The sequence below is a fragment of the Melopsittacus undulatus genome, chromosome 3 (assembly GCF_012275295.1).
Source record: "Melopsittacus undulatus isolate bMelUnd1 chromosome 3, bMelUnd1.mat.Z, whole genome shotgun sequence".
Taxonomy (NCBI): domain Eukaryota; kingdom Metazoa; phylum Chordata; class Aves; order Psittaciformes; family Psittaculidae; genus Melopsittacus; species Melopsittacus undulatus.
In genome coordinates, this window is record NC_047529.1 from 9,866,734 (window position 1) to 9,891,271 (window position 24,538).

Sequence of the window (24,538 nt, forward strand, 5' to 3'; positions counted from 1 at the left end):
AAGCTGATGTTGTCTGAGACAGTGAAGGCAAATCTTGCCAGTGCCCCAAAATAATTTGCAAATAAGATCAGCAACCTGAACATAAACAAACGCCTGGGTTTTGAACACAGGCCAACACAAGGTCAATGATCAGCACATTTTTGCTTGACATTAACATAGCTGGGCTGAACTAATCCTAAGAGACAGAAAATAAATACTGGTTTAATTGAAGATAATGTTAAAATTCAATCATAAGTTAAGTTTCTTGTGAGAACTTGATTGCTTTCTCAGAAAATTCGCTTCTGCATGAATACAGATTGCTTAATAAATCAACAGCAAAAAGCACATCCAAGTTTGAAAGTTAGAAACATAATTTCTGTCCTTTCCCTCCATATAAAATTGTCACTATCTAAAAATGAAAAGGACAAATATTGCAAATGTTACAGCACCCAGGAAGACTCCTATTTTAAGGATCTGGCTTAGCTTCTAACCTGAACACCCAAGTTTCAGTACACATTGGATTCAGACCTCATCTGCTGCAAGGTACTTTATATTTCAATAAAGATAATTCGATATAACTGGTTAGTCCTTATCCCATCATCCCATTTAGCAGTTGCGGTTGTCACAAAGTATTTGCTGTTATACACACATCTTTTTTTTCCCCAAACATTCCCATATTCTTTGGAAGTATTCTTCAGCATAATATTACACGAGATGTAAACTGAAACCTTGTAAAGCATAAGAATTTAAAACCTCATAAAATTCCGCAATCATATTGGTATCGTAACTATCTAGCAGATTTTATATATTCTTGTAAACAGCGTATCTGACATCTAACAGCTATTTTACATGCCTGCATCACCTCAACTTTACCAAACAGGAATTTTTGTAGTAACTATGGCAACTTCCCTGTGCCCAACATGCCCATTTCAAAGCTCACCACTGTGGCCACTGGCTCCAAAAGATAGTTTTTTCACCCCAAAACACCGGGGAATTTCCCATTATTTAAAAAATACTACTTCCCTTACAGTAAGCCTACAGATAAGTGGTATACCTGTAAACTACCACCTATATTTTCTCCATGAACCTGAAGCAGCTTTCCCGTAGTTGACATGGGGAAGGGGATTTTACTTCCTTTTTTATGGGTAATTTGCATTTTACACATGCAAAAATATAGGATGAATTTTATCATCTGCCTTATATACACATTCATCCACAACAAACACTTGTACTTGACTTAATGTCCATCTATCTGAACAGAATAGTTTGCTCCTCTTAAAAAACCCCAACACTATAGAGATGATTTGCAACATTTTCATATTTATAGCTTACTTCCCATTTCATTACTTTGCTATCAAGTGCTGAAAAAATTATTCCTTTTTTTTTCCCTATTTTGCTTTGTCACCTTACATGTGATCTAATTTTAAGTAATTGAACAAACTGTGTCTAATTTCATGCGGCAAGCAATAATTACTAGACAGCCTCTAGCTATTGGAATTGAGAACTCTGTCTCCATTAAGCAATTTTCAATTGTTCTGGACTTTTTTCCAAATAGACAAGACTGGATAAAATTAGCCATCAGAATAATACAGTCACTGTAAAAATAATTGCTTTTAAAGTCCCAAACCCCAAATTTCTCAAATTGCAGTAAGTTTAAGGTCATCCTATTATTCTTTTTTTCATACCCTAGCATAGCATAAACTTTTAATTTAATGATAAATCTATAATTGCCATAATCACATGACAGACTGGGACTTCACATAGTTAATCCCTCTTAGCTAAAAGTTCAAAATGCGGCAGGCTTTTTAACTATGATTTGGTGGGGTTTAAAATAATCTTAAACACTGGGCATCCTTATTATATAAGCTTTCTGTGGATCGTACGAGTTGTTCCTTTGTAGGCTAAAAAAAAAACCCATAATAAAAATGACTTGACAAAGAATCAGCATGCCACAGGCTAGGTTGCTATAAAAACATTCAAAGCCTTGTTGCATTCCCACCCACAGGGATAGGAAGGCCTGTGCTACAGGCAAAGGCAGACATCACATTGCAATGGACAGAAAGGGGGACACCCTGAGAACTGCCATTTTATAAAGAAATAGGAATTTCAGTGGAAACTTGTTGTTGGTCTTTATTTCACCTGTATAAGACTGACAAGGTTTTGGACTGCCTTCCAAAACCTTTCTAATGGTTGTTCAAAGGGATAAAGACACATGCACAGAGTTATGGGTATATATGTTTGCATATATATGTATATTGTACTTGTGTGTGTGTATAAATTATATATCTAAATATTTATATAAAATAAGCATCTTAGTGAAATAGTTTAGTTTTAGGTAGCCCTGTGACAAGCAGGGAGTTGGACTTGATGATATTTCTGGGGCCCTTCCAACTAGAGATATTCTATGAAATATATAACCATATAAAAATATACATATATATAAACACGTATGGACGTGTGTGTCTAAAAATACTACATTGACTTCAGTTGTCAAGTCCACCTATCAGTCTGGATCACTTTGGGATATCAAAGCAAATTGTGCCACTGTTCAATAAACAGTGACTTGAGACCTTTACTTTGTTGTGTACATTAGCTCCTACCATTATCTCTTAAAAGCTTAATTATTTGCAAACAATTGATCAAGATGGGAATTGGAGAAAAGAGATGCTGGACCACCGGGAGAGCTGCAATGCATTAGGAGAGCAAACAGAATTACCTTTAGGTCTTATAATCAGAATTAACGATTGGGACCATACTTGGGGCAGTGCAAGAAGCTGTAACGCTCTTACTGGAGTGTTTTCCATTTGATCTGCATTAACACCTCGAGTGAAAGCCATAAAACAGTGATTACAGATGGGAAGGCTGACCCTCCTTCCCAGAACCAGCCCAGCTTGTGTATACTGGAAGGCTGCAGACAGGCTTCCTTGCCAAGGCCAGAGGAAAAGGGCAAATTCAAGGGGAAAAAAATAAAAAGTAGGAAGCAAGTAGGTTGAAAAAAAAAGGGCATTTGAAAGAATAAGGCTGACAGCAGATAAGGACTCTGAATATGGCTCTGGTATTTTCTGATCATGCCTGCTGCTGCTACAGCGCCACAGAGCAGCATCCACCAAATGGTATGAGACCTAGTGCTTTTCCCTTCCCATAAATCTAGCACTGAAATGCGGATTGTTTGGCACCATTAATGTGTTTTTGAGGCTCTGTGGTATTACTTTTAATAATGACTTAGTACAGAAAGTGATTGCTTAATAACACCATCAAAGTCTGCATGCAAATGAAAATTATCCCTGGGGGATTTGCCCAGGGTAATATGAACAGTTAAGGAACATTTGAAAAGGTAAAAATAACTATGCAAAATATGAGTCAGAGCAGTCATTTTAGCAGTAACAAAGAAATCAAAGTGACAGAGAGAAAAAAGTAACTTTCCATCATATTCTCTTGTCACTGTTTTATGAATGGTATTTAGAGAGCAGCAGTCTTAATAAAAGCCCCTTTTCAATGCAGCCGAGGTCATTTTTAGCAAAACAAACAATAAGACTCTTTTTTTTTTTTACCACCTTTGACTACAGCCATTGGGTAAAGTCTCCAGCGGATACAGATGGAAAACATCCAAGTTTGTCTCTTAATGATACCCCTTGTCCAAATGTACTCCTTTCCTCAAATTTTCCACCCAAGGCTGCAAATGCTAGATGCCAGGACAGCAAAAGGCTTTATCTTATCTGTAATGCGTATCAATAATACTGGTTCCTCTCTGCCTTGCCCACTATAACTGCACATTGTAATGGTGGCAGAAAGATATGAAATAATCCTGCCCTAAACTCTTACTGCTGAGATAACAGGAGGCAAACCCAACCCTTTCACCCTGGATTACTAATTCCTTGTGGCACCAAACTGCCTTGACAGCACTGCCAACCAGCCCTACCATAGCACAGAGGCAGAAGCAGCCCCCAAGCAAAAGGTTGCATGTTACATTTTAAGGGTGTCGTGGCAACTATCCAGCAGCGCCCTTATCACAGCAGCGCCGTCACTTGGCTGACCACACCGGGAGAACCATTTCAGAAGTCCTTTTATCCCCTTCCTCCAGTTCTGCCTTCTCCAGAGCACAGTGTAATGCACCAAAGCAAAATGACCTTGAGCTAAGCTCTGGTAGGTAATGGGGAGAAACTACCCCCCCAAAAAATCTATGTCCTCAGGTATGTTTATTAACTGTTTTCTAACCTCAAAATAAAAAGAAAATACCCAACACTAAGATTTTCTTGTTTCTGAAGAGTAACTTAGCTTACACCTAACTCAGCTGTCCAATGACAAACTGCACATAGATTTTACACTGAACTCTCAGTCTCTGCTTTAGCCAAACTTGTCGAGGGTTAACTAAGGCGCCAGCACAGCCATTTGGGTCTCTCCCCTTTCCCTGCCTCCTCCTGGTTTGTATTTGAACTGTTTACATTAGTGATCAAGTTGATCTACGAGAAATCACTTATTTTTTTTAATATCCATAATGATTTCCTATTGTCTCTTAGCTTTATGAATTAGTTTTACTGTTGCAGTGAATGCTTTTATTGTCTCCTGACTGCACATTATCAAAGGGACACTTTGTGCCTGCCATTTGCATTACAAAAGCAGTGCATGGTGTAGTCTAAGAACAGAGCTTGAATTTATAGCAGTCGGGTCCTGGATCCTCACACATGCTGGCCTCTGAAAGAATAACGGGGGTTCCTGCATTTGCAAATTAGCCAAAAAATGGTTGGATCGATATCCGTAAAGTCACAAGATTGTAACCTGCTTTCTTCATCGGCCACCAATGTATATAGAGGGAGTGATAAAGAGAAGGCACTGAGCCCCCTTGCCTATTCTGCAGGCTGTGTGAATTGGTTTATAAAGCATCCCTGCGACCTGCTTTATATTCAGGCGAGGCTGTAAAAAGTTGCCAAGTTGAGGTGACCTGCTAGGGAGGGGGGAGGAAATCAACTCGGAAGCTGCAAACTTGATCCTGTTTATCCCACGGGACTGGCTTGCACATTGGAGGAAATACTAAACACCAAGAAGGAAGTTGTTTTATTAGAAATGCATCCATGAGGCTGGGAGGAAAAAAGCCTGTGCAAAGTTTGCACAGTCTTTTCCTTGGCTGAGAGCAGTGAGTCAGCCTGATAATGCTGTTGAAGTGTGAGCTGGCTTTGGCATTTAAAACTCCTCGTTGCTTTTTCAGCGCAGCAAGAAAATGCAGTCCATATGACATGGTCATGCTGCAGACAAAGCCAGCCTTTTCCTCTTTCAAAAGAAAATATTTCCTCAACTTATTATAATAGTTTAATATCCCTGCAGTAAGATTTTTTTTCATAGCATTACTGTTAATAAATCCCGGAGCTGCCAGAACTATTGAGCTGCAAACTATGAATGTAAAATCAACAGGCATGCTTGGTCTTGTAAAGTTAAAAATGCATCAAAATATGCAGTGTGACAAGATGCTGCATCCCTGTATCACTACAGCAAGGCCATATGCTGTTGCTCAACTTCTGCATTAGCTCATTCCTTTGAGGCGCATCACTCTCCTTGAAAAAGGCTTTGCAGCCTGCTTTGGCAGCCCTGCCAAAATATAGAAGGTGAGGAAAGGAGGCAGAATCTGACTGTGTTAATGCAAACACAAGGTGTAAAATACAGAGATAACATCCCAGAAGTTTTAACATCTGTACATGTGTTCACAGAGCAATCTGATTAAACAGGGGTTGGGTTGATCTTGCAGGCGGGGGGGGGGGGGGGGAAAGAGAATTTTTGCGGGGGCTTACAAAAGGAGGAAGAGGTACTGGCATCAGCAACACTTTTTAATGAAGAAGTTATGCTGGGGGGGAGGGAGAGAATGTTCTGTGCTGCTTTTTTTTTCATTTGCCCTTTTGTAAATAATTTTCTTGCAAGAGTTGTCTGTGAACAAGTTTTGGCACTCACTAATATAAATATCCTTTCTAAGGCTGATGGAGAGACATGGTATGGCTTGAGATGTGCTGCCAATACTTCTCTGGTGGCCCCATCATATTACTCATAATGTGAGCGTTCATTAAGGAAAAAAGTTCAGATCATCCCTTGCACAGGATATTACAGAAGTCAGAAAATGGAAAAACCTTTTAACTCATCTAATCCATCCCCTGGCTGCTACAATATTATTCCTTCCATACCATATATTATCACCCGCTGCCTTTTCCAGTTGAGCTTTAGCTAGTCCAAGCAATGGTGCTTCTGCTATTTCCTTTTGGAGACATGCTGATAGACCTCAGTGTTTGGAGCTTACTCTGGCTCCTACCAGTTTTCAGTTTAAGCCGAGTCTATGCAGACACTCCCACGCCATACCCGGGTAATTGAGTGGAGGTTTTCCCATGTTAAACATTCCTTTAGTGCCTGTATGCATGTGCACACAGAAACACACACCAAGTGCTTGCAGACACATGTTAACTTCTCTTAATACATTTAAGAAGTGAAGTTTTGCACTAGTGCCATGATTATTTGTGCTAATGTAACATGCACTACCCATTCTCTGCCCCATTTATCTTTATTAGTATTATTTTTTTGCTCTATTACAGCTGAAAAATAACCAAGGATAGGGTAATTAAAAGAAAAATTGTATCCAGAAGATCAGCAAAATTCTCTTCAGCATAGCACACAGCTGAAAACAATGAAATATTACATCCAAGTGACACCAAAGGAATCAAGGAAATGCATCATCCAACTTCCAACCACATTAGAGCTAAAATTCACATCCTTGAAATCTGGCTTTTCAGTTAAGCTGGTATCTTTATCAGGGGGCTGTGGAAAGGCAGGAAGGTGAACCCCAGCCTTTACTAGGTGAGCAGGTTTTGGGAAGGAGATAAAAAAATCCCCATCCCTGACAGGCTAAAGGAAATCCTGACTACCCGATAACACTAAAAGTGCTGCTGTTGTTTTTAGAGCCGGCCTAAGACAGATTAGCTCAGGTAAATATCTCCTAACCAGAAGCCTTTTCTCAGCAATAAGTCACTGTCCTTATCTACCTCAAATGACTTTCTAAACAGGTGGGCTCAGAAATAACTCTGCAAGCTCTGGGAAATGCCAGTGCCGGCTGTTGTAATCCCACGGAACTAAGCCAAAAGCTTTTATTTGCGCTTTTTGCTCTCTTTCTCAGGCTGCTTTCAGTACATCAGGAGCTCCCTCTATAAGCAGGCAATAAAAACGTTCCACTACACCTACCTCCACTACCCTACCCACCATAGCGACCAGGGTCATGGAGGGTTGTTATATTCAGCCAGGTCCCTAATACCAACCACAGGCTTTAAGGACAAAGCAGGAGCTTTAGGCAGGTTCCCTGGGGTAGTAGCATACTTGGGAGCAGCCACCAAGCAGTTTGGTAAGCCTCCTGCCATGAGCTCGGCTGCCCTTTTTCTTGGAGAAACCAAGCAGTCATGTGAAGAAAGTTCAAGGCAACCACCACGTTGAAGCTAAGACTGGAGGGGTGGTTTCCAATTAAACATTTTCTATTGGGAAAAAAACCTCAAAACAACAAAAAACCCCAAATCCCATAAGAAAAAAAAGAAAAAACCAGCAAAAATCCTGAAACAAAAAAAAACCCACCACCCTACCACTGAGGAAGGAAATGAGAAGATAAAGCTGCTATTTTGCAACACTGCTTTGTTGGCATGAAAAGTCCTTGAACAGATGCCCCGTCCACCATTAAATATTCACAACATATCCTTGTGAAAGAATAAAGCCCACTCAACTTATAAGGAAAATCACAATGTGTTCTTCATAAAAAAAAGATGCATTTAAAGATCTGGGAGGAATAAAAAAAAAACAAAATAGGAGGGAAAAGCAAAAAACCCAAGCCAGCAAAACAGCGCCATTCTCCGAAGGAAGCAGAGACTCTTGGAAGTAGCGCGCATTCTCCGGCGTTAATTTTCCCACTTAAATTACAGTGATGCTGTAGCCTCATCTCATTAGAGATCATTGTCCCCAGTAGACAGTTGTGTTTATGGGGGATTCTTGCTGTTCCACACCTGCTGCTCAGGTTGCTACGTGATAAAGCCTGCATACAAACAGCAGTCTTGAGGTTGCTGGACTGCAACTGATGAGCCCAGGCTAATTCAGGGGTGATTATGTAGTTTACTGGACCACTAAACCTCTTTAAGCTTGTAATTACTGCCTATTTGAGTAAAGAACATTCAAAAGCAATTCACTGCATCATGCCTGCCACAGCTGGAAGCAGGCTGCCAGCAGTCTGCAGGGACATTAAAAATCTACAGGGACGGGGATTCGAGCACAGCTCATAGGCACTGACGGCGGTGGCAGCCAAGTGCGTTCACATTCCAGCTCACCTTTCCTGACCAGGCGTACTATTAAAGGTGCAATGAAAACTATAGAAAAGCAATAAAGATGACAAATAACGGGATGTAATTGAAAGAACTGCATTTTAATGACTCTTCCCCTCTTCCCTTATACCAGCTAAAAGAAAAAAAAAAATAAGACTTTTTGTCATGACAAGGGAAGGGAAAGAAAAGGCCTTTTGCAAAAGGGGAAATGCATGCACCAATGTGAGTGTTTCTCTTTTGCAGTAGGGGGCTTTCCTTAGGTTTCAGAATGAACAAGTTTACTTGTAAAGCAAAAGCACAATGAGCCTTATTACATATTGGCAGCAAGGATGATGCAGAGCATCTTAATCACTGACTCTTCATTAAATGTTCCTCACCAAATCTTCATGAAACCCTTCAAGCATGCCTCCAGACCTGGAACATGTACAAACCCCCTCTGACTTCTGCATCACTTGAAAGCACTGGGAAATGCCCCAAACCACCACTCTGTGAAACAACTCCACCTTGCACAGCAACACAAAAGTCACACACAGGCCCCTACTATTGAGACCAAGTTGTTTGGGTTTTGGTTTTTTTTAAATATTAAATAAACATCCCTCTGATCCTATTTGCCTTTTGAGTTTTAACCCCATCCTTTTCAAGTCTGCCCCTACAGCTCTCAATGAGCAGGAAGTTATTAAAAAAGATGCCTTTTTTTTCTGCATAATTAGCAGCCTTTGAGAGTGGGGTCTGGGGGAAGAAGAGCAGATCAAATGGGACCTATGACACAGGCAGAAAGGTTGATAATGGGGATTTTTACAAGTGAGTAAACAAAGGTCTGGAGAGGATTGCTCCAGCAGAGCCAAAGAACGGAGGGAAGTTGCCAACATCATCACAGAGCCCCAGCACTGCATTGGCTTCACCAGGAGTTCTGACGATATGGCAGCGCCTGCTCATGTGGCTCTGGTTGAAGAGCCAGGTCCTCAGAACCCTCCCTTCCTCCAGCTACTCCACACCACCATCTCCCTGCTATTTTACTGTCATGTGTGAGGCCCGTGTTGATGGGCCTAACGAACCACCCTATTAACTAACTGCATGAAATGTACTTTAAAGCCTTGCAGGACATTTGGAGATACAGAATTCATCAGTGTCCTTTCCCTGCCCCACTAACGACTGCCACAGCTGCCTGGGAGAATGGGGTGTGGGAAAAAGCAAAAAATAAACAAGGAAAATAAAATAAACCGTTGCTATTGATACCATTAATCCTGGACTGAAGTAAATTTAAGAGATGGGGCCTCTTTCTCTCCTCATCTAATAAATTGCCTTGTTTTAAAAACCATGGACATCTCATCTGCAGTATTAATTTCACTACATATCTAGACAAATGAAAAAAAACCCCTATGCACGCATAAGTATGCCACTGTTAACAAACATCATGCTTTAAAAGAGAATATAAAAGCATTCTGGAAGTTTGTTCTTAAAAAGCATGTAAATTCCCAGCCACAACAATCCTCCAACTAACCCCATCCGAGCTCCAAAGAGCCACAGGCTTATATGTTATCCAGCCATCACTCTTATTAATATTAATTAGGCAGGTCTACTTGCATTTTCATAAGCTGTGAAGGTGGAAAAAGAAACAATCAGAATTCTTTAACACACACGCATTATCAATTCAGCATCTGCCAAAGAGGAGTGCATACAGATCTGAGGTTGAAATTCAAATGCAATTTACCTGGGCTAAAGCTGAGCTTCACTTCCCAACACCCAGCAAGCTATTTCAGGTGCTCTCATTTTATCAATCCCAGCTTTTACATGCACAAAAGTTCACTCTCCATTACTTTTACCTTTAAAACGTGAGTCCCTCATAAATTCAGTCCTTCATTCCTTTAGCTATGAGTTCCCTTCTGCTAAAATAGCCCAAGTTCAGTAAGAATGGATATATGAATAATACAGCCAAGTTTTAATGCAGTAAACTTGACTAAGCAAATCTGCTTTCTGACTAGAGAATTCATTTATCTACACCCATTTAATGTGTGAAATCCCTTTGACTGGCTTCAGGGAGCAGACCTGTGCAGAAATACAGACCTTCTGACCAGCCTGGGCTAAAATTTAACTCAAAGGGATGAAATAAGATGTCTCCAAAAAAAAAACACAAACTGCTGTAATTGATTATGTACCCTACTTAGCAAAGAAACCTGGCTGATAATGCTAATGAATTTAAGAATAAACTAGACTTGCGTTTCCAGGATGATATTTATATGTGCAAGGACATGCACCAAAAAAAAGTGTGATTTAGATCTTCTGAGAGTCAGGAAAAAGCACACCCCAATTCTCCACCAAATCTCCAGATTCAACCATAAATTAAAATGCATTTGCCCACAAATTCACTACATATTAATTGCTGTCCTTATATAAAAAAAATACCTCATTAAAAAGGCTTAGATCATCTCCAAGATTTGACTCTTTTTCCTCTCAGCAACTTGCTTGGACAGAGAGGGCTCCCCCCATAAAAAAAAAACAACTCTTCCCCCTTGAAGTCAATGCAGCTCTCCACTGATTTCTCCTAACTTCCAAAATCCTCTGAAGACCAAGCTATATCCTCCCTCATGGAGGGCTGACAGGACCAAACTTTGCTTATCAATGCTAATATTCATGGAGAAAGGCACTTCTCAGGGCTTGGCACTGGCTGATGCTTAGGGGGTAAAAACCATGCTGAAATGGCAAACTTGTCTGTGTGACTTCACACATGGTGACTAGCTACAGCAACTTTGGCCAAACAATGGCTGAAGGATATGTCTTCATCTTTGTAAGGTGAGCCCCTCAGTGGGTGTCTTCTTGTTGAAGATGGATGATGGATAGACAAGGCCAAGATAGGGTTTTTTTAGAAGGGGGTCTTCAAAAACCCAAATTGAGTTAGCTAGAAGAAGCCAGCACCCACCTCAATCCCAACCTGAGCATCTCCTCCAGCCTCTGGTTCAATCTCTTTCTAGGTCTGAATACATCAAGCACCACACACATGTGATGCCTCCACAGATACTTCCATAATAAAACAAACGTTCAGTGTAAAAGAGACAATCAACAATCAAGCAAAAGCCTTGAGGTGGCATGTTGCTTTCAGCCCATTCATGGTGTGATGGCCATTAGTAATTTGCAAGAATAAGATATAATAAATTAATTTTTTTCAATACTGAGCTCAAAATCCCCCTCTCTACTTCCCCCCTCCTTTCTGAACAAAACTCCACATTTCTTTTAGAAAGACCTAAACGAAATAGTTAAAGACCAAAAGAATGTCACCACTAACAATTTACAAAGTAAGAAAGAGCAACCAGGCACATCTGATCTTGCTCTATATACAAGCCTTTCTAAGATGACTGCTGCAATTAAAAAAAAGTCAAATTTATCATTTTGATGATACAAAATTATGAACTTGACTATTATATGCATATATTTTGTTTAATGGCTTCATTTATTTTAATAACGAAGAGAAACTAGATCTTTACAGATGAAAGCTCTATTTCATGGCTTCGGTGCAACTGGGATTTTTAAAATCTGTGATGTTAACCAAAATGTGATAATGGATGTTCTCAGGGGTCCTATTTTATAGCATTTTATGCAGAGCCAAACTATACGCGAGACATTACAAACATCGTGTTTAGCCCTATTTTAAGAAAGTAGAACTGACTCCGGCGTCAGAGGCCCCTGTAATTGTTTTCTGTCTGTTTCTCGCTCCTCTGAACAGTTACTTGTGCAGCAAAGTCTGGCTGTGGAAATACTGTGACAAAGGAATTAGCTCTCCAAAGACTTGTTATAAAATGATATTGAAAGGCACCACTTGTGGGATTTTGGCTGGGAGGGGACAAGAGTGATCACAATGTAACTACTTTATCTATAGCAGGCTGCCTTGAAGGGTCTGTTGACATCCAGAAGAAGACAGACACAAAAAAGACGCAAAAAAAAATCAATATTAAAAATGCTAACTCTGCTACTGTTTTTATGTCAGTTGATTCCTGGGGTAGAGATAATCAGAAACACCTCATCAAACTTGATCATTCTCTCAATCCTTTGAAGAACTATTCATCTACTCCACTTTCTTTCATTTTTATGTTAGTGGATTGAAAACAGTTGTTTCAGACAATGGCAGCACTCATGCATATACAGCATTAAGGATTTTCCTGTTTAACATTTTATATGTGTATATGCATTTTTATGCAGAGGTGTGCGTGCACACATGGGGGTTGACACAGTTTGCAGACTATGTCTCTACCCCAAAACCAGGAACCTGACCACTGTTTTTGGGAAGGGAGCCCATGATGGCAGCCCATGACTAATGGCTGTATCATCCCTGGCTCGGTGGCAGCGAAGCCCCAGGTCTGATCTGCCAAACATTCCCTTCATTTGCAGCCGATCAGCAGATGTAAGCACATAGGCCCTGTCAGCTTGACATATCATTCCTACGACAATGTCAACGAGTATTAATGTTCAATTATCTGTCCTAGAAATAACCCTCGCCTTTACGCACTGTGTAACTGGGCGCGTGGCACCACGGTAATCCAAACGACAAGGGCAGAGATGCCCGCACTCACCCACTCGCTGTGAGTTGGCTTCCCAACATCATGATGACATTGCCTCGCGGTAGTGCATGGATGCCTTCCCCCTCCCTGCTCTCCCTGGTTGTAGGGTGGGTTTTTTTTGGAAGGCATGTCGCAAGGACCCCAAAGACCTTTCTCCTCCTCTTCACATGTATGTCACCCATCAGCATGTTGAGACATGCTCAGAAAAGATGTATTTTGATTTCACGCCCATGCAGAATCACAAGGAGTTTGTTTGCCTTTACAGAGGGCCACAAGCTGCCCATTACCTGTCAGCCTCTCTTTATCTGCTGTGCTCAAGTATACATATATATATATATGTATATATATATCATTCACCATCAAAGCAAATGCCAAAAGCAGCTCCTTCCAGGGCAGCCTCAAGATCAACTCAATCCCCAACTACATGGCTTGAGCAATCTGTCTAAATGAAACATCACAGCTTCTCTTTGTTAAAGCAAGTTTAAAGTAAGACCCCCCAGTAAAGATGATTATTTGAAGAACAAACTCGTGTTCATTCCTGGCATCTTTTACTACTGTTCAAATACTAAAATTATTGATCAGGTTATATTCAAATAGGACTCTTGGAGCAAAAACCTTACCAAGTGTTTCTTCTTTTAAATCAGCGTTACAGTCAAATTACTGCTCGTTCAAGCAGGCTGTAATGGAGTTTGCATGACTCTCTGTGTGTGTGTGTGTGTGTGTGTGTGTGTTACTATGGCACAGCTTCCTTGAACTAACATTCAAAGGTTATCAGCTCTAAGTTATGCTTGCTAAGTCTTCTTATACAACTCACAATCAGAGAGAGGGAGTGGGAGGAAGCAGTGTGATAACCAGTGCCAGCTTTGAGATAAAGCCCTCTGCCTAATCTCTGTTTATTTAGACAACCATCAAACCGCAGCACCGGGCATAAAAACAAGCCAGGTGTAGGGCTGAGGGAATTTCTTCTGCCTTATCGTGACTGCATGATATTTTGGGGCAAAAGGAAGCAGAGCCTTTTTTATTTTCTTCCCCAAGATAACTTTGAAAATTTAAATAATCCTAAAGTTTGAGGTTTTGATGTTTGGATTCGATCAGCTCAATGGGCTTTTTTGCTTTGTTTTGTTGGGAGCAGAAGTGATGGTAACAAAACACATTTTATTCCACGCTTTTGTATCTCTGGAGGTTTTGGAGAAAAAGTTTTTGCCATATCATAGTAAAGAACAAAGAGCCTGCTCTGAAGCATTTCCCACTAGGGGGGATTCAAGGTGTTTGGAACAAATATACATATCACGGGACCAAACTGGAGTAAACGGAATAGCTTTTTAAATGTACTTCACTCTAAAGAGCTGAAAGAGGGGAAGGCACACAGCACACCTCTGCAGCAGCAGTGCTGAAGCTGCTTTGCCAGCGCTGAAGCTGCTTTTCCAGTGCTGGTGCCAAAATAGAAAAGCTCTTGCAGGTCAGGCCATAAGAAGCAGCACCGTAAGGTGTCTGGCTGAAGGATAACTGATCCTTCCTCCAGCTTCAGCAGCAATATTAAACTGTGCTGGGAAGCTTGCATGTCAGCTGATGGCTCTATTCCTCTCACCGTATGAGTCCAAAGTTGCCTCTGACATACTGAAACATATTTTCCCCCTTTCTTTTCCCCCCTCTGATAATTCACCCCACTGTTTACTCAATCATTTTAGGTAGGGGGAAGTGATGAATGTTGCTGAGTGCCAATTTTTTTTTGTGTGAGACGAATAACCCCAAGGAGCAACTTACACCAAGTCCCAGGTTCCTGTCAGCCCTATAATTGATGATGTTTTCACTGTAAGGGGTGGGGACTGGGACACATTAGGGCTCAAAAGGGGAAGTAAATGGAGTAAATTGACTCAGCAACTATGCCTTTTGCCATGGCTTCTATTAAGGATAAACTGATTACTGCCAAATGTACTTTAACACCACGGGGGGGGGGGGGGGGGGGGGGGGGAATATGGATAAATCGATCTGCTCAAAGGAAATAAATGCCATACCAGAAGTTTTTTTAAGAGTGAACTTCTATATTCAGAAGTGTAGAAGCACGTTTCAGCAGCATATTGCTGTTTCTTTCTGAGTTGCCATTTACCACTAAATCAAAAATTAATTTGCAGCATTAAAAGGCATCCTAAAGATGAACACTGCATAACATTTGCTACAAAACCTATGTATCCTTTTCCTCATCTCACTCTCAAATGACTTTGATAACAAAGAGGTGCACAGCAATGCTCACTCTGTATTTCAAATGCTGACTTTATGTCAGCATCTTTTTATGGTGACCGGGAGACCGGATGCTCTGCTTCTGCGCCAGGCAGTGGGGAAGGCGAGCAGGCGGCAGCCCAGGTTGCCAGGGGTGACTACAGAGCTGACAACCCTGGGATCCAGCAAAACCCGCCCTGACTGATGGCTTCTGGGTTCCTGCTGACCTTTGATCCCTTTTGGTTTGGTCTGGAACAAAAGAGCCTGTTCACTGGGGCCCCTCGCACGTATATTTAATGTAAGCGGTCATTGCCTATATGCTGATTAATATGTTTGCTTTACATGTGGTGGGAGGAGGACCACAGCCATCCTGTGCTGCTGTGCAGGTAAGCACTAGCCTACCTAGCTTGTATATCACACAAAGTAAACCAAGAAAATCCACCATGAGGCACATAAAAATGACTAAAACAGGTAAAGACAAATTTAGCACTGACACAAGAAGTTGCAGAGGCTATTTCCCCATATACCCAAAAACCTGTGCTGAGCTTCTGTCACTAGAGATTTGGTGCTGCTCTGACACCGAGGGCCATCAGCAGCTCAAACACACTGTCGCAAAGATGGTGCTGGCTACAGCAACCATGGAGGATGCTCTCCAACCCTCAGCAGCAACTTTCATCGCCGCATATTGTCACCATAGCAATGAAGCTGGATGTGGGCAAATGACAAGGGCCTGTCATCACTCAGCCTGCCCTGACAGCCCTCAGCACCAGCCACTCTCATCCAGTCTCAATAGACAAATACATCCTCAATGGGCCCAAAAGTAATAATCTGCTGTTCTGCAATGCTATCATTTTGCTGGCACTCCCAGTAGCCATGTGCAGCCCTTATACCCTGTGGAGATGCTTTGTTTTATTCCCCAGTGAGTTTTCATGCTTCAGGGAAAAGGACGAGAAAAGTGAGGAAGAGGGGAGCCAGAAAGGAGGCAGCAGTACTCAAACCAAAGATCAGAGATCATCAGGAAACAAACAAACAAACAAAAAAGGGAAAGAAAAGGAAAAAATATGTTGCACAAATGGCAATGAAATATGAGAATTAATGTTTGAAAGGAACATAATGATACTTTCCATGCAAGGGCTTCAGTGAGGAATAGGAATGTTACTATGAAAGTCAAAAGCTCCCTTTTAACATTAAACACATTAGTTGTATATAAAATGCATCATCCCTTCATAGAAACAGGTGTTTGGGGTGAAGTCAGGATAACTGGCAAGGTAGCCAGGCTGTCACCGACAGCAAATGCGGCCAACACACTGCTCTGCCTTCACGCCAACACCAAGACTGGGGGTTCCAGCTATTTTCACAGTCCTCCTGCCAGAGATGCCACAAAGAGACATTTAACTTGGTCTACTTCCCTCTACCTTGGTGGAAGTACAGTAAAAAGTGACAGAAATCAGAAATGGCACACACTACCTCATCTAGAGCTCATCTGCCTGGTTGGATTAATCATAATGTCTCTATTTTGAGAGAATTCCCGCGCCGGGTCAGTTTTTACTCATCCCACCCATGCAAACTCGCCCCTTCCAATCCCAGTGCATGCAGAAACTGGTGAAAAAGATTCAACTTGGTGGTTACCTTAACTTAGCTCATCACAACCACGCACTTCGTATTTTACTTTGCGTTTAGTCACACAGAATAACCCGATTTAGCAGCAATCCTATGTATCGCACAAGCCCTCTCACCATTTAGAAAGCCTCCTTTTAATGATATTTAATTTAGACTCGCTTATATGCTACATTTGCTAGTGAACACATTGGCTGCATGGCTCTTATTTAACACGTTCACTGCACCCCCACAGTGTGCAACAAGCTCGCCAGTCCATGGCAGCCCTGGAAAAGACAATTCACGGCTTGAACATTTTTAAACCTGATTTACCGTTCCAGAGAAACAACTACGCAACTAATCTTCCAGGACAAATGTAATGCCCGAAGAGCAACTAAACTGAAACATATAAATTCCATATATACTTAAAAATATTATTGTCTGTAATTTAATATAACAATATTTCTAGGCCTATAACCTTGCATGCAGAGGCAATTTCCCAAGCATTAATACTTAAATGGGTCATATGCACCACATCTGTCATTCTGTCCTGAAGTCTATGAGGCACAACCAAGACTCTGCAAGCCTATTGATTTTTCTAGCATTTGCTTTAATTTACTTAACCATTGAGAAATCCATCAGTACATAAAGGGCAACTGTCCATTACTGCCTCATTTGCAGACATTCTTTCCCCTCATTTTTTTTGGTAAATATTTCCCCTTAAATCGCTGTGTGTTTACAGTGTAAAAATGAATCCAGAAAGTGCTCACACCTGTTTCTGTTCAGTAACTGCTGCACTGAGGTATATGTAATGTGCTTAAAGATAGAATAAATATCTAGACATTATTACATCTGTGTGCAAAGGGTGGTAAATTAGATCCTAATTACATTAACAGGGATTCTGCCTCCCAGCTTAAATTTTACATGAGCACTCTGTAAAAATCCAAAAGCTCTGCTGTGGTTTCTTTACGAGCTGGTGATTACAGCTACTTCCTATGCGGTCACTAAATATTCTGTTTACAAATAAATGAAGAAGCTTTGAGCCAACTTGCCAGGGTAATAATCCGTGTGTGTGTTTTTTTTTTAATTCCTCAGCAAACCTTTACCACATAAGCATGGCAACAATCAGAAGCCCTGGCTTCATCTAATTACTCTATCACATAATTTCACAAATTGCCTTTTCACTGGGGAGCCAAGTGCAAAACACGCTCACAGTGGGACTTCAGGCAGCAGCTTTCATTTACTACTCATTTCTTGTTAAATTAAACACAAAAACACCAGTTGTGTGAAAGAAGTCAAAAAGAATGCTTGCAAATGAGCCAGGCAAGTGTATCTTATATTTATACCATTTGCACAAAATAGCTCATTGGCAAGCTGGATTTTTAATGGCACCATTATCACCTTTAACCCTTTGAAAGCCCAGCGCAAGGCTGGTAAACGAATCATCCTGACCAAACTCAACCTGGTGCAACAGCATCAGGCAGCACATCAGCCTTACTAGGCAACACGGCATCTTTTAGTTAATAACTGGTGAGATGAGCAGCATGCCCTGACTTTGCCTCCACATAACCCCTCTCCAGCTTCCCAAGGGTTTAATGGGGAATGACTCAGGGCAGAATTTGCCCCATAAATTCCTGGCTATTACAACCACCTAATACGATGGTGGGACAGAAGTACAAATAAACTGAGTGGGATTTCTAAGTGCAATTCCTATTTCACCCTGGTACTGCCCTCTGAGGTGCAGGGGAACCAGCGGGACTCGGGGGCAGAGGGACCCAGAGGGCCAGACCCCTGCTAATTATGCAAGCACTAACAAGGCAGGATTGCAAGCTGCCACTGAGGAACACAAATTATCGTGAAAATAATTGCAGCCAGTGTACCATCGCCAGTGGAAGTGAACCAGGGGTTACACAGCTCTAAGATGACATTTTTTACATCAACAAGTACAAAACTAAAACACGGCCATTAGTAATTAAAGCTGTTCCTTTTGTAGCACCAGAGCCACTAGGTCAGGTACCATTTTACATCAGAAACCAGGCCTTGATGGCTGTAGATTTGCCAGCATTATCTTCACAGGGAGGAAAAAAAAAACATTAGCAGCAGCTGTCTGTGTGCCTCGACACTGAAAATCCTATTCATACAGACAGGTGGAGTAATTTAAAAGCCAATGTGGTGCAATTTTGATGCAACTAATGCCACTGTTTACTAAAATGCCACTATTACTGCTGTTTATGAAAACATTAGTAAAATTGCATTTTATTCATAAGAATCCTAAGATTGGGTTATTAACAGCTTCAGAATTATTCTGCCAGGAACTGAAGCTTACAACCCCCTCCAGGGTTTACAACCTGCTGCACTGACGGACCCATGCTCAGGTTTCAACAACGAAATCAAGGATCCACTGCCACTCTGCCACTGCTAGCACAGTGCAACTCCTGTATCAGCACAAAGTCATGGCAAATAAGCAGACTTCTGCCAATGGATCTATTTATTAGCCAGATTCATCTAATCTGGCAGTTATTGTCCCAAAATATCACTAGGGACCCCAAAAGCTCTAACTGACATAAATAAGGGCAGTCTAGGAAAGACTTTCACTTCAAAGCTGACTTCAGGTAATGAATAGAGCAAGCCACCTAATGCAGAGTTCTACCATTTCCCTTCTGAGTCCAAAGAAAGCCCTCAGAAAACATATTAATACCATGAACTGACCCTTGGTTTTACTAGTTACTCAAGACCACTTCAGTGCCACTAACATGACAAGCTCACTTTTTGCACCACTAGTACAAAGCATCATAGTGGGAATAAAGTTATTTTGTATATTTGTTGGTTTTGGGGTTGGGGTTTGGATTTTGGGGTTTGGAGATCTTGGATTTTGGGTTGGACTAGAAAAGGTCAACCAGTAGCCAAGAAAAGAATATTCATGCTATACCTAAAGTCTGAGAAGTATTTTCTGGGCAGAAGTTTCTGGTTTGTAAAGCAGAAGATGCAGTGGTAAGTCTCCTAGCCCTTGCATTATTAAAATGATGGCCCACCACTGAAGTGAAACAAGTACTCTACTAAATACTATGGGTCTAAATCAGGCAATGATGCAAAAGGCGAGGTAAATTAGATAACTCCATATTAACTTAAACTCTTTTCTGCTTACTTACCTTCTCTCTACACATCTATTTAGCACTGCTGTAGCTTACAGGGTGAGGAGCTGGAAGTGCAAAGATGAGTCTGATCAATATATTTGTTCATGTTCTGAAAACTGGATTTTCAGCTAAGCACTTTGAGGGAAAGGATGGCATCACCCTTGGAAAATTTTCCATCAACAACAAAAAGTTCTCTTCCAGAAGAAAAGTTTTCTATGGGTGATTTTGATGGGCAGACAGCAAATATAACCAGTTAATATTGGGAATTAGAGCTTCTTGAATATAGATAATGAGAAAAAAAAATGTGTAATCTACAGCAGTGCAGATTCCGTGTAGCTGAAGGCAAATGCAGGAAAAAGGAAACAAAATGAGTAAAAACCCAATTTGCTTCTAATGCCTGTCCTGGAGCAACAAACAGACTATATGCACCTCAATATCACTGTTTTGGTTCGTTCAGACAAGGGTTAAGTTCTTGCAAACAGATGTAGGACACTCTATGCCAGAGCAGGGGAATGCATCTTACACAACTTGATGTACCACTTCCAAATGTGACCCTATTTGAAAGGCAGCTTATCTTACACCACAGATTAACACATCTCATCAGATATGTTCCCAACTGGTTTGGTGCCTCATATTTTGGCACTTTACCTGATCTGATTAAGTCATTCACTAGCTTACACTGGTGTGCTGTGAAACTCCTTCAAGGGTGAGGGATTGGCAATCAAAAATTATCACTGGCACTTGTATACATAAACATATCTGCAAATCAACATAGGCTCTTTTGTGGCAACTGTGTTAGAGGACAAGCTAAACAAACAACTAATAATGAAAGCCAAGGCCATGAATTTATCCTAATTTCCTGCTCACCCACTGTTTGGCAAGACACCGCTGTTACCTTTGGTGTGCTCCATATTGCAAATTATTTGCCAAAGTATTTGAGTGGATACTTCCAGACTTACAAAATGGTGGTCAGACATTTTCCCTCCCCCTCTCTGCCTTCAAAATGTGATACTTGAATTTCGTACGTCTGCTTTGACTGCAGAAAGACTACATCACATCACACATTTCTGTGCCTTGACTGGAGGAGGCTAATTTCCAACATGAAGCTGCACATGCAAAACATCCCAGCTGCAAATATCAAAATCAAGTAGAGGGTGGAGAAGAAAGAAAAGTATCTACTGTTGACTTAAAAATTCTTATTGCTGCAAACATACTTGCTGGTACTCATTTCCTAGAATACTTATGCAAACAAAAGGAGATCTAGTACAACCAGAGCAAGTGTAATTTAGCATCTGAATTAATGTTTATCATGTTTCAACTTTTCAGTATTCCCTCGCTTCTACTCAGATGTGAAATTCTTCTGGTGTATAAATACTAATGTGTTTCAGCAGCTTTCAAATAATTCAAATTGTTTATTGTGGCAGTGGCTTCCACATTGCTACAACAGTGCCTCTAAGGTAGAAACTGGGAGCAACTGGGAAAAAGATATAACAGCCCTTTGGGAATAGACACTCTCCATCTGAAATCTAGCCCAGGCTGTTGGCTACCTTCCAATTTCAACCAAAATACTTCCCTAGACCACTGTTGTTCTCAAGATCTGCAAGGACCCCAAGATGAGTTGTCTCATACCATGTAGTTTAAAACATCATGGTTGTCTTCATCAGAAATGAGACTGAGTAATAGATATGGAAAAAAAATGCCAGATTTGTAACTACACCACACTTCTGAATGTGAGAAGAGCCTAAGTGAGGAATCTGGTTTCCTTAATCAACCAACTAAAGCACCCTATATTTTTCTTTTCTGGTCTAAACCCAAAGGTTTGTTAGCATAGCTCAGTGCTGACAACTTATAATAATCCTAAAGACAGCATGCGATTTCAGTACATGAGACATGTGCTTTCCAAGCAATCATGAAGCAACCGCAAGCACTGCCAAGAGTATCCCCCAAAAATACAACAATTTTCTTTAAAAATGGCAAATTTCACCAGTACTAGAAAATGAACCAATCCTTGGAGGCTGGACAGGAGGACAAAGCAACAAATTTGAGGAAGCTTAAAAAATCACTGAAGATTCTTTTTTGAAGTATCTATCTTCCATCAAACTTTGGGAGGGCTGAAGTGTTAAGAAGTTAATTCAAACCAAGTTACTTAAATCCTGTTTGTTCTCCTTGCGGAAGCTCTCAATTAAATTCTGACAAAGCCTCGGAATAATTATCTTCTCCTATGACAACATTTCTCATTTTCTCCTGTTGAAGATGACTGCTACAGCACCTCCACCAGCAGAAGGGAGCTGAGGAGCCTCATTATAGGCTACCTGCACCAACCTGCAATGGATATTTCGCTCATCGCTCTGGCAAGTCTTCCTTTGCTGGGAGCAGAAGCTCTGGCTCCCACCTTCCTAGCCAAGGGGATGGTGGTGCATGGGTGACCAAAGGCAAGCTCAAAATGCTTGGCTTTTCCCAGGAATTTGGGACAGCTGGCACTAAGAAGTCTTGCAGATGTGGAAGAAAGATTTTTACAGTTTTGTCCACAATAAAATCAAGTGAAAGAGGAGACTTGTGTATTGGGGACAAAGGGGGGAATGCCCTCCCCTCCATTCTGAGTCCAATATATGGAAATACGACTCCTGTTACACAGACGAGCTCCAGGAGCCCTCTGGCATTTTGCAGAGCAAGTATCGGTGCAGGATGGAGACTCATTTAAGTAATATTTTCAGGGGTGAGGTGGTGGTGTTTCGTTTTAATGCTTCCAAACCCTCTCAAGAGAAAAGCAAAGAAAATCCTTGCTGGTTTTAGCCAATAATTTCCCCTTTTTTATGTTTCCAGCAGCCTAGTTTTGTACCCATCTGCCCTCTCACTATACTCCCTTCCAAAATCAGACAAGCATCCTGCATGGGAGTAGGGGCAGGGAGCCAAATTAACCCCACGCTCCTCCCAAGGCAAAAATCTCATAACCATGGAGGGATGAGAGAAGACATGAAATCCACTTGCTTTAACCTAGAAATTTGCTAGCCTGTAAAATATTCATATATAAACAAACCTTATAGAATTAAGCGGTGTAATAGTATTTTTCTATCACAATAACATCCTTGGAGCAATGGAGACCATTTTTCTCAGCTAGATTTGGATATAAAGTGCCTTCTTAAAATACCCACTTCCAATAAATTCTTTTATACAAATAACAGCTTTGCTAAACAGATTGCATATTGCTTATTATAAGTTTTATTCTTTAACAGCATGGCATTGAGTGATCAATAAAGATTCAAAATCCAGATACATAATAGAAAATAACCTTTCATTTTTACTGTAAAGTCAACGTCTTTCAGCCACGTCTTTTACTTTCTGCTCAGCTTCCCATTTCAGTAAGATTTAACCTCTTAAGGAAATTGTTTTATAAGCAGTTAAAAATAATGATTTAAATTATGGGATTTACATGAAAGAAATCCTTGGCCCATTCATTTTTTTTAAATCATGGCAATTTGTTTTTTAAAAGGTGTTTGAAGTCCTTGAATCTACCTCTTGGCACCATTAAAAAAAAAGTAGTTTATAATCCCCTAATGTGCTTAAATAAAGCCTTCAATAGTTTAAATTGTTATTAAACATCTTTTGGGATTATAATTTTATGGCTTTTTTGCCTGATTAGATGATGAACGCGAAGATCATCAAATACTCATCATATAACAAACCAATTACATCGTATAATCCCCAAAATGAGGTTTGAATCCCAACATTTCAAATTAAGCTGGATTTAAAGGATGCAGAGAATTCACAATGAGCGAACAAAACACTTGGCAAAACACCCCTGAAACTCCCTTCTTTGAGTTTTGAACAAAAAGGTACCACTGCTGGGACAGAAGCATAGTATAGGTTGAAGCAGAAACTAACCTTCTTGCCACAATTAAATTTACACTGATCTGGTTGTAAGTAAGATTATTGTTGTGTCCTCTTCCCTTCCTCCAAGCTTTTCCCTTGTTTTACAATCCCTGCTGAGAGCTATACATTACAGTGAGAAGATCTGCTTAAAAAATGGTGGTGAGATATGATCCCTGAATGCTAAGTGATCCAAGAAATAATAAAAAAGAAAATAATAGTAATAAAAAAAGAGAGTCTGTAAAATGTTGCTGGGCTGCAGCACACCCTGAAATTATCCTTAGGGCAACTTCTGGAACCCAGCTCCAGCACAGCACTGGTTTGCCCCAGTCCCTTCTCAAGACCCTGCCAAGGTATAAGATGTTCATCTGACACTACCCCACAAGGACCCCTCATTTCTGACTCAACTTTCACAGTTTAGGGACGTTATTGCTTTTTCACTAGATAATAGCTTTCTTCTCTCTCTCTTTCTTTTTAATCCAAATTGTAACAGGCCATTCTTTCCATCTCAAATTTACAGCAAAATCCTAAAAAAAAAAAAAGATTTCACAAACCTCAATATTTACAGGCTGGTGTCATTTTCTCCCATCAAAAATTCCAACAAGCTCCACTGCTACATTTTGCCTAATATTGACCAACCTGGGGAGTCTTTCAACCCAAACATTTAATTAAAATTGAGTCAGAATAGTGACCAGTTAAAAATAAATCCTGCAAAGTCTTAAGTGTAAGTCTGGTTGCCACTTTTGCTATTGTTTTACAGGTTTTGTTGCTGTTGTTGTTATTATTCCAAATGGAAGAAGAAAAAAGGACAATTTGGATGAATTCATCCCCTGAAGTGTTTCAAAGTGTACTGCCTCCATTTACAGAGGAC

The 24,538-nt window shown here is 40.7% G+C and overlaps 1 protein-coding gene across 2 annotated transcripts in view; it reads right to left on the bottom strand.

The window, feature by feature from the left end:
• MEIS1 (Meis homeobox 1) overlaps positions 1-24,538 on the bottom strand; it is a 106,955-nt gene that overhangs the window by 23,847 nt on the left and 58,570 nt on the right. The gene's annotated exons all lie outside the window — the stretch shown is intronic.